The following is a 20412-nucleotide window of genomic DNA, read 5'->3' as shown; positions in this document are numbered from 1 at the left end:
TATGTTATTTAATCGAGAGTTTAATACGAACGATGATGTCGAATCTCATTTTACTTGTACAGTGTACACTGCAACCTATCAAACTATATATCCAGTAGCTATAATTATAGGTACAGTCGAAAGTGCAAAGTATTATTTTATTTGCATCTAATTAAACTTGGCATCGTTACACGATCGTAAATTTGCAAGATAACTCGAAATGGCATAGATTTGGACTTTAATGCGTAATTATTATTTGCGAGATCAGTGGAGCGATAGATATGAAGAGAAATAACATTCGTAAGCCATTGAATTATTATTATTATTTTTTTTTTTTAAACATAAGAGTAAAACACAAGAACGTACTTTTTCTTTAGACCTTGTGTACTAGCACTCATCTACCATCACGTTCTCTGCCACGTTTCAATGAGAAAAGAGGGTGCAAGTGTTGAAAAATAATGAAAATAAGACGATTGTGTGCGAAATTAACGCCCCAATAGCGACTAACGAAATTATCTTAACAAGGTAATCACGGCGGCTATTCGGAGTTGGAGTAGCCGAGATGTCTGGAGTGCAGGGGTTAAGGCTATATGAAGATGCTTTTAAACGCGTATACAAACGGCGAATTAGAGAAGCGTCGACGGTTTCCAAAAGCCAAGTGTTCCAGGTATTTTTCCGGCCGACCGAGTCTTATGTTCCTCTTACCGTTTCATCACGCTGTTACTAAAGCAAGTAGGGCAAATTTTTTTCAATCGTGAGGGAAAAAAATTAGTGACATTGTCGAGTTGGATGTAGCTAATATGTATAATGCTATATATTGTGTGTAGGGTGATAGGGCATCTGCGGATAGTGAAAAAAAGGGAGAGTGAAAGAGAGGGACGACGTATTGCTGCGTATATATAGATATAGGTTTATTGCTTTTTAATTGATTCCGTTAACGACCAAACGATGGGCAGGAAAAAAATATTTCTTGTGGACACGAGAAAAAAATAATCGATATTTTCATTGCGTATACATATCATAGCACAGCAATAAATAAGAGTGGGAAGATAAAAAAAAACACAAACCAAATAAATAACCGGATGATATGCGTTTACGTGACAAGAATATGGCATTGGTAATATTTTTAATAGCTATAAACAACTGTATTGTCCGGAAGTAAAACTATAATATAATATATAACCACCGGTCAAATATTTCATTTCTTTCAAACCGGTAAATAATATTGTTTAAGTTTAATAGTTTCCGTAAAAAATCACTATCGGATGATGTCATCGATTACTAAAATATGATAACTATTAAGTTAGATCGTCGTCACGCAAATTGTACATATTATTATTTATTATAAGACCGTTTTTCGTGTTGTATCCACTCCACATGTGCAGCAAATTATCTAGACTCAATGACCCCGGGTAGTAACAAGAGGTAGGTACAGCGAAGACGGCATAGCAATAAAAAATATTATTAAAGGAATTCTTGCCGGTATGATGATGATTAGTTGTCCGACAAAGGGCAAACGGGACGCCATAAGTTATAATCGGAGGTCTTTGTAGAATAAAAGGGAAAAAACTGTCTCCATATGGTTTTTTTCCATTTATTTAATATGTATATATAGGTACCTACTTATTATTTTTTTTGCAACTATACCTATGTGCCCCGCTGCGAAGTTATTAGAGTCAATAAACATCATAATACGTACCTACTACCTACCTATAACTATACGAGGGGGTCTCCTCAAAAAATTGTTATAATATATTATAGCCCCTAATGTTGTAGGTCATTATAAACAAATCTACCGGGTTTTTTTATTTTTATTCATTCCTTTATTTTTGTTGACCGGTTAGTGGCTTACCTTCTTGGATTTAATATAATAATCTTTTTTTCAATTTAAAATTTCAACAAAATTATACCACAGTAAAAAAAAAAAAAAAATCATAAAACTACATCATCACCGTCATTATCTATAAGGAAAATTACTAACAAACGTTAATGGACTTTCTTTACTTTTATATTTTTTATTTTCTCAATTGTATACCTACCAAATAAAGAAATACATTTTACTCCATTCATATATGAAAAAAAGAATAATTATTAAAAATGAAAAGTATAGTCTTTAAGTATGTGTAGATGCGATATAATATTTCAATATTAAGGTTATTTACAGATGTTCAGGAAAATAGTAGGTATTTACTATACTACTATGTTCTCACAATTTATTTTAAACAAATCTATAGCAATATTAAAAATGTTATTGATTTTAAAATAATTGTTTTATCCACTGTCTAAATATTATGTTTTGTACTTAAAAATATATCCTCTATATTGCTTATTAGTTAAATGTAGTTCATTACACGTCAGCCGTATAATTATTTATGCCGTAAATATTTAATTTTTAATTCCAATTTAATATAAAAACAAAAATCTTGTGCAGTTAACATTTAAATTTCCAATAATTGTTTAGTGAAATATAATTTGATATTTTACTTGAACACAATTCTGAGCGTTAACACATACACGGTTTCGGTTGCCTAAAAACGGGCGTTTGCTTATACTATGTACAATTTAACCACTAATAGTTTTGAAAACCTGCCTTATACTACTTATAATACTTAATATATTCAGTCTTACAAGAAATTTTTTTTTAAAATATTTTTACTTAAAAAAAGTTATTGTTTTAACCAAATTTACCAGTTAGGTAATAAATGTTTACATTAATATCTTTAAAGTATCGACAGAATGTTTTAACTACATCGTTTAAAAACGTGCATCCTTCTAAGGATATGAAGAGGGATGTGTTTGAGAGGCAGAAGAGGCCTTGGAACGTATATAGTCAAGTATATGTATGTCTGTTGGATGAGAACATAGAAGGGTCTTTATCTTTAAAAACAGTGAATAAATTTCACCACTCAGCTACATACCAGCACTAGAGAAACGCCATCATGTTACTCCTATGTACCATGTAGCTTAAAACTACTATTATCTGACTTATTATGTATGTAATATACTAATATATCCACAGAATACAAATTAGATTTTGAAATTCTTATGAGTTTCCATTCGAACGTCGATACTAACTGATTAGACACTACTTGTTCGGGTATGACACGTATGCAAATTCATAAATGGTATTCACAATGACCTAACGAAGTATTTTGTAATCGAGGCTAACTTATTATAGTTATACTAAAACACAGTACAGTACGTATATTTGTTAATAAGAAGTATCAAGGCACTTGTCCAAACAAGCCTTCCGGAAAGATTCGGCGTGAATAGCAATCAGTCAAAATGATGTTACATCATCAATTTTTTGACAACTGTGACAACACGATTTCGAGTAACTATGATGATTATCATTACAATAACACGCAGTGGCTAAAGTATGATGATAATCTATAACTTACAAGTATACGAATATTTATACCGATCAGAATTTTCAATGTTTAGTTATTTAAGTCTTTATAAATACTAGGTACCTATTTCGATTATATTTAATAATTAATTACAAGAAGCGGGTGGGAAGAAAAAGAGTGGCAATATAATATATATTTTTATACAATAGATTCAATATAACGAGCTGGGTGGATTTTTTTGTTATTGGCAGACGACTTGAAAACGGAGGGGAAGATCCAATATAAAAGTATTCTAAAGAAATGTAATTTGAAAAAATAACGATCCGTGTGTTTCTGATATTCAGAGGATAAATTGGGACAGGTGCACCAGTCAGCACACCTTTTAGTCTTTCGGCTAAAAAAGATCGAAGGCGTGTAACATAACAAAATAAATCTATTCTGAAGTTATTATTTTTTAATAATTGATAATATTTAAATATATTCTTGAAAAATTAATGACAAATTATTATTTGTTAAAAATTGTACATTTCATTTTTATAGAAAAAAAATGTATTTATATATGTATACATAGCTTAAATTATTTGTTAAATTGGCATTTACCATAAGTCCATAACCATGTTGAAACTCGCTGCCATTTGTTAAAACTACATAATTATACTGAAAAAATAAGCGAGTCAACATTTAAAATAAATGCTGAACAAAAATTATGTGTAGACTAGAACATTTATTTGGTTTTAAAATGAATAAAATGTATAGCTATAGAGAAAGATGGAGTTAATTTATCCCACCACACGCACATAAATATCTTAATATACAACCCGAGATACAACACGTCATTGTTAATAATGATAAGTGATAACTATTTAAATAAATAATTATAACGTATGAATAAGCTATAATTAGCAATACATTTTACTTAATAATGAGAAATATATTTTTAGTAAACACAAAATTCGAAACAATAAAAATTAACCTTTTTACTGTTAACGTGGATTTTATAATAATTATTTTATAGATAATAATTTATAACTCAAGGTGTATTACGATCTTGAAACTTTAAATTTAAAAAAGCGAACTGTAAAATAATTTATTAAAGTTTAAACCCATATAAAATAAAATGAAATGTAATTAAACAAATTAATTAAATATTTTTTAATAAATATTAAATATTATAGAAATACAATTTGGAAAATATAATGTTTAAAAATTATAAAATTGAATAATCAACAATTAATTAATTTATAACTATTTATCGGTATTTCCAAAGCAGAGTAATATAATAATGTAAGTATTTAGTAAAAAATGTAAATTAAAATAATTGTGTTTAGCTATCTTTAACTGTTTGCTTTTTAATTTCTGAATTTTAAGAGTATTATTTCAGGCACAACGATTCACTAGGAATAGGGAAATTCATAATGTAACACCTTCTACAAGAATAAATTAAAACATGATTCAAATATTTTTAATCTAACAAGTGTGTTACTACAAATTAGGGTCCATAAAAAAAATAGAAACCTACGATCACAGCTGTTACAATATTATTCTCTTATCAGATAACACAGCTAACTCTTATGACGACAAGTAGGTAATGTATATTTGTACACAAACTTAATGTTATTTATTATTAACACAATTATTTATTGTCACAAACTATGAGACACATATTTTTCCAAATAGTGAATATCATATAAATTATAAATATTTATATATTATTAACTATCAAACATGTGTAATAACACGTAATATATTGACAATGTTGATATATTTTTGTTATAATAATAAAAAAAAAACATTGTTATTATAATATTTTAAATTACCTATAATAATGCTTTGCGAGTGAATTCGCTACAAAATGTTTCTAGGTAAGTATATCGCTATATTATAAAGACGCCAGTTACTAATGTAGTAATAATGTGTATATTATACGGCTCATGACACTTTTATCGCATATTATAATTTTATATCATTAATCCATCGTACCTACTTTGCTCGCGGTGATAGGTTGCGGTATATAGACGGTGTATAAAGACAAAAGCACACTATATAGTACATAACACAAGTAAAAACCGGTATAATTTATGAAAATATAAATGTCGTCCAGTCTAGTGAACATGTATCGAATTACGATGGCGAACTACCTGAGGAGCAGATTACATCTCGAAAATATATATACCCGCGGACGACAGCGATGATTCCTAATGTTTTATGAGTAAAAGGTAAACGTAGGTAACATTATAAAATTAAAACAAAATTCACTATTATATTATTAACACGGAAACGTCATCGGTAGCTTTTTTACGCTACGTGTGAGGTCTGGTGAACACGATTAAATTATGGTAATGGGACGAAGGTCTAGCGAATATCAGGACGCGGGGGCTTTAGCTTTAGTGACGACCGATGCTGCACACACAGCACTTGCTTTTTTATCAGTGAAGAGAAGGTAACTCGGGCGACTACCCGAGGCAAGTATATGAACGTTCAGCAATGCGTTCAAAAATATGAACGCCGTGAACTAAACGAGATTTCTGTAGAACATTCTCTTACACGTTACAATATTGGCGAGAATCGCCATTTAAACATGTGTGTAAAAACTAAATAAGAATGTCCCCAAGGGGACGTTTTAATGACTTGTTCCTGTCCCTACATAACAATATCTATACTGAACTCTTCGCGATATGTTTTATCCGGTATTTTTCGCAGTTTTTGTTAATAAAACCACCACCTATTGCATATAGCGAAACCGATTGTCGATACATTATTATAACTATAGTGTGCCACAATTTTGTAAAACTTCTCATGAATAATAAAATCCGCGAGCAATTAATTCCATCCCCCCTCCCCAACCACGCGATACCAAAAACAATCATTGAATTTTGGTTGTATATAATAATGTGTCATATAATTAAGGAAAAAAAATATGGAAATTAGATTTTTAGAAACATCATATTTTACTAGTAAAACGTTCAATATAGATAAGCACCTATATTTTTATTTATTATTAATGATATCTAAAAATCTAGATTTTTATTTGTTATATAGCTATATACATCATCATGATTCGTAATAATATAAAGAAATACTATTTTGTTTACTGTTTTATTCCCCGGTCAATTGTAAGTGACTGGTTATATTCTTATACAATTATCATTTCTACAGTTCAACCTATTCACATTTTATAGACAACGCACGAAATTCAACCTTCATTATACAATATAATTCAATATTTTTAAAATAACAATATTTGAAATACCGATTTAATTTTTAAGTGAACATACTTTGATAATAATAAGAAACAAAATACATGATACTGTTATATTATTTTACAATTATTCACTGTAAAAAATGTATTTAAACTGATATTAACAATAAATAAAGTAGACACTCGTGAGTATATTATCATATTTCAGTCATAAACAAAATACATAGGTATAAATTAATATATTTGCTTATAAATATGTTTTCAATTGCTTGATCTAATGGGTACCTATAACAACAAATTATGTTTAGCCATACACGTATTTAACGTTGCTTGGATTAATTCCAAGTTAAGTAGATTTATCGACACTGTATAATAAAGTTAGACGTTTTTTTAATAAAACTTATTCCGTGGGAGTTCATTTAAATTTAATTACAACTAACAAGGGTGTGAAACTCTGAAAAAACTTTTGAATAAATAATTTAATTTGGTATGGATATTAGTTTTTTTGTCTTTAAACATTCGATGAAGTTTATTATTTTGATTGAAAAGGAATATACCTCAAAACATGCCTATAATTTCAATTGATTACAAAGTAATGTAAATAGCATTCTACTTTTTAAACTAAATCAATAAGGCAACAATTATTAAAGAAGTATATGGCGGAAAAACTAAAAATACCGGTTAACCAAAACTAGTACCTAATACATATTATGACTCTACAATATTAACATAACATGCAAATTGCTGATCTGCGTACCTATATTGTATATTTTAAACAAATTTAATTGTTGATTTAAATATGAAATATTTTATACATTTTATTTATATATTAAACATGTATTTATTAGAATATAAGAAATAAAATGTAACACATTTTGTTTAAATATATTATGTACTATAATAATATTACATAACATGTTATATTCATATGAGTTATTATTATTGATAATTACTTTAAAAAAAAATAAATTTCTATAATTAAATTAGTATGTAGATGTTTTTGTTTTAGATAAAGGTGAGATAAGTACCTAAGTATGTATTGAATTAATTAAAAAGTAATTACTTGAGCGTGAAATTATTTTGAACTGAAATTCGTCAATTTACTTGTGAAGTATGAAATATTACACTACATCACGTATGATGTACATTTTATTTACATTTATAGATATAGGGTATTATCCGATTTTTGTACATCGTTTTCAATAGTTGTGGGTGGATACGTCCTGATACAAGAACCGATATACATAATCCCTTGGTATTTTGTCGGTGACCTCCCATCTTCCTGTTCTATTTTATATATCACCAAAATACTAAAATAAAAAAAAACAATGGCTTTAAATAAACGCCATTTACATAATTAACACATTACTTGGGTTAGGTTAAGGATTTGGTACACACCGAACGTTCCAAACCGGTCTATCCATCGTTTGAAAATCCCCATGTCGACCCCACCGACCCAGAGCAAGAGCTATTGTTGATTTTTTGCAGACCGTAGCTAGTATATATATATTGCAATTGTAGTAGTAGTTGTAGTAGTGTTAACTGCGGTGCGTTATTGTTGTTGGTGTAGTAGCAGAGCGGGGTTAAAATTTATACACATATACATATTATTATACCACTGGCTACCTGTGTTTTGTGCGAAACCACCCTTGATTTCGGTTTCTTCCCGCGAAAAACACACCCTCTGTATGTGATTTATCGGGTTCGAAAAGCCTCGGCTGTATTGTTTTGCGTCCGAGTACGAAATGGAACGAAAAAAAAACGTGTACAGAAAGAAAACACAAGCGTGTGTATTGTAATAGGTGACGTAAAAACAATCTTTTCACACCGCCAGTCATTGCAGTTACCTCTACAGGGCTAGCCACCACAGTAAGTGCACAGTAAAATAAAAAACACGGTTACTTTTCTCCGTTTTTATTTCACATTGTTTGTAGTCACGCCTTTTTGAGTTCATATAATATATTATACACAAAACACAACAGGGATATTGGGTTCATTTTATGGAGCCCTAAACTGCCAAAAACGTTTTTAACTCTTAAAATGACTATTAACTAAAACGGTTGCAAGTAATATATATCATATATTACATTAAGTAATAAATGGATATACATATATTCCGAATAACAGGTTTACTGTAAAAATTAATAACTCGATAGTAATAATAGTAATTTAAATTTTATTACGACTTGGGATAATTTCATAACAATGAGTAGTGTTGCTTGAAATAATAAAATCTAATAAAGTTAAAAAGAATTCTATTTATGAACTTATATATACTATTTAAATAGGTATTTATTTTGTATAGGTACAAAATACTAAAAAAAATAAAGTTTTAATTAAAAAAAAACTTCATTTTCTCTAAAAATAAAAATCAAATGTTATTTTATATTATTATTTAAATTCCAAACGTAGATTTATACCTAAGAGTATATGACACTTAAAACACAAACCAATTTACATAACTGAACAACTTTTAAAAATATTTATTATGTGCAAACATTTTTGACCATCTAAATTCAGGTACTTAACTAGTATAAATATTAAGTACCTATTTATATGTAAAAATTACTATGGTCTATAGTGGCTATAGTATATTATATAGGAACCTACAAATCATTTAAAGCTGATCAAAACATAAATAGGTATATATAAATTATTAATATTAATGAGAGTGTAATAATACCACTGAATTTCCAAAAGACATGGGAATGAAGTACTAGAAACAATTTTCAAATATGGAGAAAAGAAAAATATACACCCCTTATACACGGCACAAATAGTATGGTTGCGGAATACATAATGTTATCGGTCGATTGAAGAAAAAAATCTTTGCAGTTTCATCAAATATCAAGGGAATAGACAACGAATGTCTTCCAATATAGATGAAAAAAAAAACAATTGGATTCCTTTAAAATGATAAAATATCCATGAATAAAAATATAAAAGACATAGGTATGATGATTAGGGTTTCTTAACAGAATTGTTCTTGCATTGTAAGAAATATGTAAAAATTACTTTTGTATAAAATTTATTGTATTAACTATTACTGGATAAATTATTTTAATTATGTTACAAAATTGAATATACCTACTTAATTAAATTAGTCTATTTATCGAAATGAATAGAATTAATTTGGTTTCGATATTTAATATTTGTATTTGTCATTATTAAAATTAAAAATAATTGTTGATCTATCATTGTCACTGACTAAAAGGTAAAAAATATGTTTATAATTTTTAGCTGTAGGTGATTAAAATTTAAACCTATTATTTGATTATATAGAATTTCAAAATCATTTATTTATGAGCTTAATGAATATAATTTATTTAACTAAATAATAATCTATCTAAATATATATCGGACAGATAATATTTTATCTATGTAATGTTTTTTATAAGATATTAATAAAAATGTTAAAGAATTAGAAATAAAAATTAAATAATATCCACTGTAGATATATATTTAATATATATCATAGGAATAGGAATGTATAAATGCTATGTATAAAATATGTTACTCTAACATTTTTAATGAGATATAAATATATATTTTTGAATAATAACCATAAGAACATAGAATTAATCATAATTTTTTTCATATTAACGTTAAAAAATAACATTTAAAAGAAGAGAAAATAAATGTGCTTGCTTAATAGTATATAATATTTTGAAACACCACTATAGAAATCCAGCTGCTCAATAATCGAAAATGTATATTATAAAAGCAATAAATGCTTTTGGAGTGGTGAAAAATGAATTATACGACCTCATCGAGACTGTAATGTTAACAGTGACGACGTGCTATGTGTATATATATTAGTGCGAGTGTTTTCGAAATAATTACTTTCATTAATTCTCGGCACATTCTTTTGTTTCAGATTCTGACACGAAGGGGGTTGGAAAACATTTAAACTTAAAAACAAAAGAACCCCATTCACCTCCAATCTATCTACGTTTTTCGTGGCATAATAATTAGCAACCACGCCAACCATAATATGTACAGTACATATAATAAATATGGAGATCGAGTGCGACGGGTTTCCAAGTAAGACGAGACAAGTAGGAAACGGCTTGTCAGGAGTGGCTTGGAACGTTTACATGACATCCCAAAGGTATGAGAGGGTGAGCTTCATGATGGTATATGCGCACGATAATAATAAATTGAACTGAAGAAATTCACAAATATAAATAGCACATCACCTTTATGTCGCTATGGTTATTTAATTCTACCACAGGAAATCATAAGGCACTCTCGAAAGAGTATACTATGGAATAAGGATATACGGATGAAAAACACATGGGCGTGATCGTTTTTATAGCTCAAGTGAACGTCTGGTTAAGACTATTATTGAAGAGAGACAAATATCGATTAAGATGTGTTGCCTATCAAAAAATAATAAGCTGATAACCAATAATAATAAAATATTTTTATACTTATATAATTTTGAATGTTACTAATAATTATTTATATATATTAATAAAAAAAACTATTATTAAAATACATTTAAACCAACAGAATCTTATTTATTTTCTAAATATTTATATTTTTTAATCAAACATGTTAAAATAAACATAATAATTTAACCTTATTATAAACAATGCCTCGGAGAAATACTGTGTCAAAAATTATGAAATCAACAGTTAATAACTCACTAAAATTATTGTCACATAAATTAAATATTTGATTATTAACTAAAGGTATAAAAATTTAGAAAAAATGATTTTTAAAAAAAAACTGCAATACTCGTATAATTTTTCATATGAAAACGTGTGTGGAAGTTAATAAACAATTTAAACTTATTTTACTTGTATTTTAATTTTTAATTTATTGTTAGTAAAATGGTCGACATGCACAAATTTATAGACAAACTGCAAAGCCAGAACTCGTAGGTACCTATAGAAAAAATATCAATGCTTTGAATATTATGTCTTATGTTTATTTAGATTAATGACTTAATACCTGTGGAATTTTGCTACTAAATTATGTAGGTATACTATATTATAGTGTAATACACTACGATATTATAAGTCGATAGTCTTGAAAAAGATAAAACAAAAATATGTGCGTACAGCATCGTGTACGAGGATTACAACACACAGCACGACCTCTCTGTATACACGCGATGATGGCAGGTGTCGAGCTGCCGACATTATAGAAGAGAAATATAATATGTGTATGTGTATAAGAGAGAAAGAGGAATTAACATTTAATGACTAAGCGAAACATCAGACATAGATAGACAAATACACACACGCTATACGAAACATGGTTATTTGGAGGTAAATATTTATAACATAATATATAGAGAACTGGTTTAGATGACACTTAAAATTGATTGAAAGTCTTTCCAGAGAAAAACCAATCGTTATTTTACTAGCTTGATTAAATATGACAACAATGATGATGACAATACAATATAATTCAAATCCACAACAATTATTATCATTGGCGCCAAAAATCTATACTAATCTAAAAATCTAAAAATAAAAACCGTAAAATATTATGTTTAGATGGCTGATCACTAACAACTATAAAGACAGAGATAAAGATAAGAAAAAGAAGTTGCAGTCCCAGCAAATTCTAAGAAATAGGGTGCATAAAGTCCTGAGGGCGTTTATGTCTGCATTCAAAATATTTTAGAACCCTGAAGCTGATCGGTGGATAAAGTTCCATTAAATAAAGTGAATCCCAAAACAAAGGACTCGTATTGGGTTTTAATTGTTGAATGTTTTTTTTCGTAGGTATATATAATAAATAAATAACTATATCGATAATACCTATACTATTACATTATTCAATTATACATTTTTTGTATAGTTAACAAAGTGTATGTGTACAATTTTAATTTTTATCATACAATTTCAATAAATAAATATATAGATACATAAAACACAAATCACCAAATCAATAAATATTGTATATTGTAAAGTTGTTTATTTATATTGATAAAATAAAATACAGCGTAAAGTAATAAAAATTAATATTACTTCCATCAGTAGTTAGTACTAATAATATTTAACAATTCAAAAAACTATTACCTATTATTTAATTTAATGAAGATACCTAACTTTCAAATTGTAATTATTTGTAAAAGTATTAGGTAGATAGATAATATTGTTCTTGTAATGTATTATAGGAATTAATATCCAACAACAAGTATCTAGCCACATCTAACCATAAAGGCACTAAAAAAATTAATATATCTATACATTTTTTGTACAACATTAGAGTATTAATTCGTAGAACGTTTACTTATTACCTACTTAACCTATGTATAACATTAATTTTTCATTGATATAATATTTATATCATTGTAGGTAGCTAATAAAATTTAAATTGTTATAAACAGTTGTAAATCATCAAAGTGCGTTACAGAATTTGATGATAACTCAATATTTTCAAAAATAATTAATATTTAAGACAAAATGATTTTTTTTATATTAAGTATGCGTATACATACAACATTACTTTCCGAATACTGACATGATCAATGTTCGTGACCTCACGTTTGCACTTGTACATTTTAGACGTATTTCAAGGATAGAAGAAATTACAGGAAAATTGTATAACGTATACCCAGAGTATACCTATTCAAAGACTTCATCCAGGTTGCCCATTCCAGTCACGGTTCCTACAATAGTTTTCATTTTGACTTATACCATTATTGTTAGGCATTAGAGATATCTAAGCAATATTTTTGTGGTCGGTGGAAAATCTAACGGGTTTTCTAGTCAGAAAAAAGTATATAGATGTAGAGGGAAGGTAATGCTTTTTATTGCATCCACCGACGACGTGATGTTTTATCGTGGTATTCATAAATCATATACGGAGTACCCCAAACACAGACCATGATAATCCTATGTAAATACCTGTCATCGACAATACATATTGCTACTATTATTATTTTGATAATATTGCATATTGTATGGTTTAAGTGTAATAACTATCAACCTCTTCCTACCGAAATCTGATTTAAGAAACAATAATTTTAGTTATACTGCTGACACAAAGATTGATATTAAATCTGTGCAAACCTCGGAGAGTAGCTATACTACCTACCTAATACATGCATGTGGGAGCTAAGGTGAAAGAGTTAGTGCTACCTGTCGTGAACCAAATTTACATATCTCATTAATCCTACCACCACTCAAATACGAGATTAATGTCCAAGAGACGAGTGTATAATTTCACACACTAACTCACTTATAATATCAAACATTTTGTTTGGAAAACCTATATCAGCTCCTATATACATAACTAGTTCTCAGCTAGTTGCTTTAAATAGATACATAGATATGTAAATATATAGTAGATAAAGTTTTATATTTGATTTGAGCTTTAAGTACAAACTAAGAATAAAATAATATGGCTGAATAAAAGTAGTACAACATAATTTATCTGAATTTATCTAAATTACTAAGAGAAATTATATCTATTTTTACGTAATTTTTATTCTCAATAAGATAAAAAAAATGAAATTAATTGAATAAAATTAAACTAAAATATTATATTATAGTATACTTCGATTAACTAATTAAAGTTCTCCTACTTCATCGTTTTTGGAGCAGTTCCAAATATTTTAAAATCATGGTCAACCCCTGTCATGAGATTAATTACTAAGAACGACAATTTTTTTTCTCAACGAGGGTAGCACACGGTCGGTGGCAATTGATTGACAGGCTACGTGCCAGGTCCCTTGTTACCAATACTATAGCGACTTCAAGGGTTTTACATGAAGACGAAGGAATCACCAGGTTTCCAGTTTATTTATTTGTATTCCGGAATCACTGAAACGAACGTTTTATCACGTAACGAGGTCTATTTTTCCACCAATATCTTTAAAACCCCTCTTAATTTTTATGTAAATGCAAAAATAAATATAACATGTTTTTATTTAACCACGTTAAATTAAATATATATATATATATTCTATGTATGTACATATAATATTATGTTTAATAAAAATACTAAATGTCTACTTAATGTTTTAATTTTTTTTTTTTTAAACGTCTTATTTTAATATAATATATTAAATAAACAGGTACCTATTACGGTAAAAGGTAAAAGGATGATAGTATTACCATTAATTGTAAATACCTAGTAGTATTTACAATCAATATTAGCTATTATACGGTATTTTACGGTGTACGAATAATGTAGGTATTTTAAAAATAGTAATAAAATAAATAATATTATGTTAACATATGTGTATAGTTGAAACAATAAAAAAATTAAATCAATTATGTTATTCAATAAACAAATAAAACTTAATAAAGTAATATTTAGCGTATATTTTTGCAGAAATTAATCGAAAACGAATTCTAGCTTGATATTATAATCAATATATTTGCACATAATATATTTCAATATTTTTGATATTATAATTTATAATAGTAGGTATATCTTACATATTGTATAATACATTTTTAAATAAAATTAATGTAGAATGAATTAACGGATACGTTTACAAAATTATTTTAGATTTATAACGATTTATGAGTTTTGACGGTAAAATATACATAAAAAAAAAATCAAAAATGTTCTATACTTTCGACATATACAGTCAAATTTACAGTGTATTTACAAAATCTGTCATAAAAGGTTAGGAGGAAATGTATATAGGTAAAACCGGTAATCGCAACTGTCAACCAGAGAATATCTTGTGACCATTCCTAGGTTTGTCGAACCCCATCATTACCTACCCAGGTTATGGATACGCAAACGAAAAATTCAAAGGGTGCCGGTAAACAATTAACATAATATTTAAATTAAGTTGCCACTACACGACCGGCAACGTGTTTGCGCGCCAACCCTATAAAATTCCTTACACGATGATGAAAAGTAAAAATATACCAAAAATAAAACTTTTGCATACCTTTTTTGGTGAATATTCCACGTTTCGGTGATTTCTCCACTAGCGAGATATAATCCAAAAGTTGCGAGTACGGAGAAAGACACGATATTATTGAATGTCAATATTATATTTCCAGCACTTTATCGGTATTCGGCTTTTATTTATGATGGCACAATCAAAAAACACATTCACCGTTCGATCGAAAAATTAAAATCGTTTGCGTGACGGTAAAAAAAACTACGACGACTGACGCGACGACGATAAACGAAACAAAACGGACAACAACGACGACGGGCGTCCGACAACACGAAACACACGAACGAAACTGTTCAAGCGGGGCCGCCGACGAACGCGGGGAGGCAAAACCGACGTGCTCTTTAACGGTGTGCCGCCGCGCAGTCGGGCCAACCGAACGGTCGTCGTCGTCCGTCGTATAGCGAACAACGACGTGTGTATACTCCGCACGGCGGCGTCGATCCCTTCGGTGCGAGGGCGAGTCCTACGGACATTCGATACCTTACAATAATAATAAATTGAATTATTATTATTATTAACAGCATCGGCGGCGGCGGCGGAGGAGGAATGAAAACCGTATAATCTGTGAAATAAAATAATAATAACGATGAAAAAACACGACCGCAGTATAATAATATGTGCTTCTAATAAATTCGATTGTTGGCAAATAGGCCCACAGCTGGTCGGATTTCGGTTTTTTTCCCAAGTAGATCTATTTGACTATTTGCCCACTTCAAGTACCTGTGTACCTATATTATTAAACATAGTTGTTACTGTCTGCACATTACTACGTTTTATCTTGTGATCACAGTATGATTGTTATTTGTCAATATAGTTATATAACAATTATTGATCGTTTATATACATAGTTGTCAAACGGTTTTTGACGTTTTCAATCAAAAATTCAATAATTACATTGAGCGATAGTCTTTTATTTGATGACATTAAAATTAAGTAGGTAGGTTTGTTTGATGTTTATGACTAATTTTAATTTTGTATACCTACATATAGCGTAGCCGCGTAGGCCATAGAGTATATTTTATGACCTACAGCAATAAAAACATGGATTCATCGATTAAAAGTAAAAGTTCAAATTGTATCTAATACAATGATCATATTGTATTGTATGACTATCACCGGTGATTATTGTATATTATAAAGAATAAAGATGTATTTTAATTTAAGATCGTGGTTCAACAATCAGTATATGTAATTAAAATATGTCAGATAGGTAGGTACGCTTTAAACAATATCGCAATTGTTCATCTTCAATATGACAATACCGCTTAGCTTGTTAAATAATAAATAATAAACAATAAACAGCTTTGTACAATCATTACATATATCTTTACAAAAAAGAGAGAAAAAATAATTAAACATAAACTAAAAATAATGTTGTATATATCATAACATTATGGAACTATTAAAGTATGATGTTTTATGTATAAATATGTAATATTAATTTATGAATGCACAATCGAGTTCTTAAATATTGAATAATTTCATTTAGGAATCTAATACACTACTTTAAAAGTTGTAAATCTGGTAGTCATACTATGTCAAAAATGTATTTGTAAGTTTTTCAATAACTCAATATTCATAACTCAATTATTAATATTTTATAATCTTTATTCATCAGAAAATGAATAAAAACGTAAAAATATGCAATAAAGATATTATTATAGGTACACATTACACAATATCTATTTTTTAAAGTAGGTACCAAGCAACAACAATAAAACTTAAATATCTATTATACATATTGATATTTGTAATAATGAAAACCGAATGTTTAATAATAACATCCGAAAATCGCATTTCAAAATACAAAAATCTATAGTAATTAATTATAATTTGATCACATATAGGTAATATATAATAATACTTATTAATATTCAATATATTTATGATATAAAACGATTTTTTAGTAATCTAATTTAAGTTTGTGATATAGTATAATATCATATTATTTTTATTTAATATATCTGCAGCACTATTATAATAATAGAATAATATTTATTAAGATTGTACGATGAATAATACAAGTATTCTTATATTTTAGTTGAATGAATTTATCAATTATATTGTAATCGCGTATGTATATAATTATACACATACCTATTATGACCATTATAGAAAGACAGGTTTTTTTTATTGAAATTCAAACAATGACTTTTTTTTTACATTTTAGAAATATGCAACAAATAATGTTTTAGAATTGTTTTGTTAAACAGTATGAACATAGATATTGTTATTTTAAAATAATTGTATTTTTATTGAAGGTTTTGTTGTACGCGTACCTATATAATTACAAGTCTTTAAATACGTCTTTCAATATTCGAACATTTACGTAAAAGCACATCCCACATATTAATATAAATAATATTGCAGTTGCTAAGTCCCGGTTGTTTTACCTTCCTGTTTTGTATAACATGTGCTCATTTATAAATTATAATACATAATTAATAATAATTAATATTATAATAATATATATACAATATACATATACTATACGTCATATTATTATACACTAGAAGGCATTATACCTTATCAAATTCATTATTATGTTCAAATTTACTTTAATAATAAATGGTAAACACATTATCACATCATAATATACCTAACCATTTTAACCTATTATAAACAATACGTCATTTCGATATTGTTGACTGATATTACCGCAAACCAATTAATAGTATTCCGAGTAAAGTGAAATACTGAAAAATCTGGTCAAATAATTTTGTGAATTAAATTAAATTAACATAGAACAATTTATTTATAGGTACCAACATTGATTATAAATACTTTTTATAGTATTTATAATCAATGGTATCAGTCACCAATATAATAACCACCTACCGCGTATTGTGACAACGAAAATGGCGACGGATCACGGTCTGCGGACGCAACGGGAATATTATGATACTAGGAATTAATTATTATTATGGTTATAAATGTTACATTATTTATATATATATTTACTATTATGAATTATGGCATTATTTGAATCATAATACATTCAACGACAAGACGATCGTAAAAATATTACCAACAATATTGTACTCCAACAAAAATAATAAACAGGTACCTAGTCTATTCTATAATCAATGCTAGTACCTACTCTTATATTATCGATCAAATTATACCTGCGATGGTAAACAACAAATTTTATTCTTCAGGGTTTTAAATCATATACTTACCTACTATAGTATTACATATACATTAATTATTCAAAGTATTTTTTTTTCTATAATATTATGATATGCATACTAAAACCATATAATATTATGTATCTATATACACAATATATACACTATAATCAGGATTGTAGTGTGCATTGTCATCCGTCCAATTTCGTTCTCATAATTCGAATGAATTGCATCTGTTTGAACAGTGTTGTCGTGATGGCTCGTAAACCAATTGAAAACGAATCACACGTTAAAAAAAGTGTGTACCTATTTTATATTATCACGTTCATAAAAAATGTCTTTCATAAAAAAAAGCTGACTTGCTGTGAAAGCTTGTGACTGTAAAATTTGCCGACCGCCATGTCAGAGGTAAATATTTACACACGACCCGAAGATCGTAAAGTATAATACACCGACTATAGTGTTGCTGCATAGTGACTTCTTCGTGCACTCCTCGAAAGCGCATCGTTTATGCACTATGCCTCTGAAGTAGGTACGCAAAGAATAAATAAACTATAAGTATTAAAAAAATAATGATAAAAAGTGTGAATTTATTTCGGCAAACACCTGCAGCTGCATAATAGAAAACATCACGATGCGTATTGATTGTGTCCCGTAAACCAAAACAATTTTTCTTATATTTTTGAAAGCGTTTTACGAGATTTGCTAAAAATATACGACAGTATTTTCTAATTTCGGTTTTGACGAATCACGTCCTGCGATCGATTATAGTTGACATCACCAAATTTTAGGCGTAGGCTTGAAATGGATTTTAATCATGCTTTTGAGGATTGACTATGTTAAATATGACTTTATCTCGTGGCAGTTTTACTGTTGTACATAATCGTTTAGCAATAATAATCAGAGATTCACCATTATCGAGGTCAAAGCTTTTAATAAAATTCAAAAATACACCACACAAGAATTTCGTAGGTGCTGAAATTATAATTAATTGGTTTATGAGCCCACGAAAAAAATATACCAACAGCTGAACGGTTTTTGTGTAATTATTACAGGTAGGAGTACGCATTCATCATAATGATTATCCACTTGCAATATTAAAATTAAATACACATTAGTACTTGATATTGAGTATTGACATAAATAAATTACTATTCAATTAAAATAAAATGTCAAAATGACTCATCATCAGGTTGTAACCTATTCAAAAATACGCATAGCTGTAACTAAATTGATATTAAATCCATTTATATACCTTATTTTTTTTTAAATTAAAGCTTTAAACAAAAACTAAAATAATAATTTTATTGTTATAATGTTATATATTATTAATTCAATATAATTTAAAATAGTATCTAATGAATGGCTGTAATCTTTTATTATTATAATTAATTATCATTTATGGTGTATACATTAGTGATTAATATTAATAGCATTAATAATATTAATAATATGAATGAATAAAAATACATTCAATGTTGAATTTATCTTATATAATATTAATAATATTATGTATGAATTGTACGATCAATGTTATTCAGTATAGTATATTAATATATTATATTATTACATAAACTACACATAACTACTAAATGCTATAGGTCTTTAAATAGTAACTGTCAACTTACACTAGTTTTTCAGTTGTTCATTACTTAAATACATAAATATTTAACTTTAAAATTAAATTATTTTTAACAAAAAAAAGAAAGAGAAAAAGATTAACAGCGTTATAGACATCACAGTGGTGTCTGGTTGTCTTGCGATTCACAGTACATATTATTTTATTTCCACGTCGTGTTATGTTTGATTGTTTATTTAATGTCATACTATTATTGTAAATTAATTGAATTAGAGATTATAATTTAA

At 27.9% G+C, this 20412-nt stretch overlaps 1 protein-coding gene across 3 annotated transcripts in view; it reads right to left on the bottom strand.

Moving 5' to 3' along the window:
• LOC132918555 (netrin receptor UNC5C) overlaps positions 1 to 15731 on the bottom strand; it is a 116956-nt gene extending 101225 nt beyond the window's left edge. For 2 of the 3 annotated variants that reach the window (XM_060979823.1, XM_060979824.1), the window contains exon 1: positions 15404 to 15729. The gene's annotated coding sequence lies outside the window, so the exon portion shown is untranslated. Of the gene's footprint in view, positions 1 to 15403 lie in introns of all 3 variants that reach the window. The other variant, XM_060979825.1, reaches the window with a different exon arrangement.
• Positions 15732 to 20412: the final 4681 nt, after the last annotated feature.

The sequence above is a fragment of the Rhopalosiphum padi genome, chromosome 1 (assembly GCF_020882245.1).
Source record: "Rhopalosiphum padi isolate XX-2018 chromosome 1, ASM2088224v1, whole genome shotgun sequence".
Classification (NCBI taxonomy): domain Eukaryota; kingdom Metazoa; phylum Arthropoda; class Insecta; order Hemiptera; family Aphididae; genus Rhopalosiphum; species Rhopalosiphum padi.
This window is presented reverse-complemented; position numbering and strand designations above follow the sequence as displayed.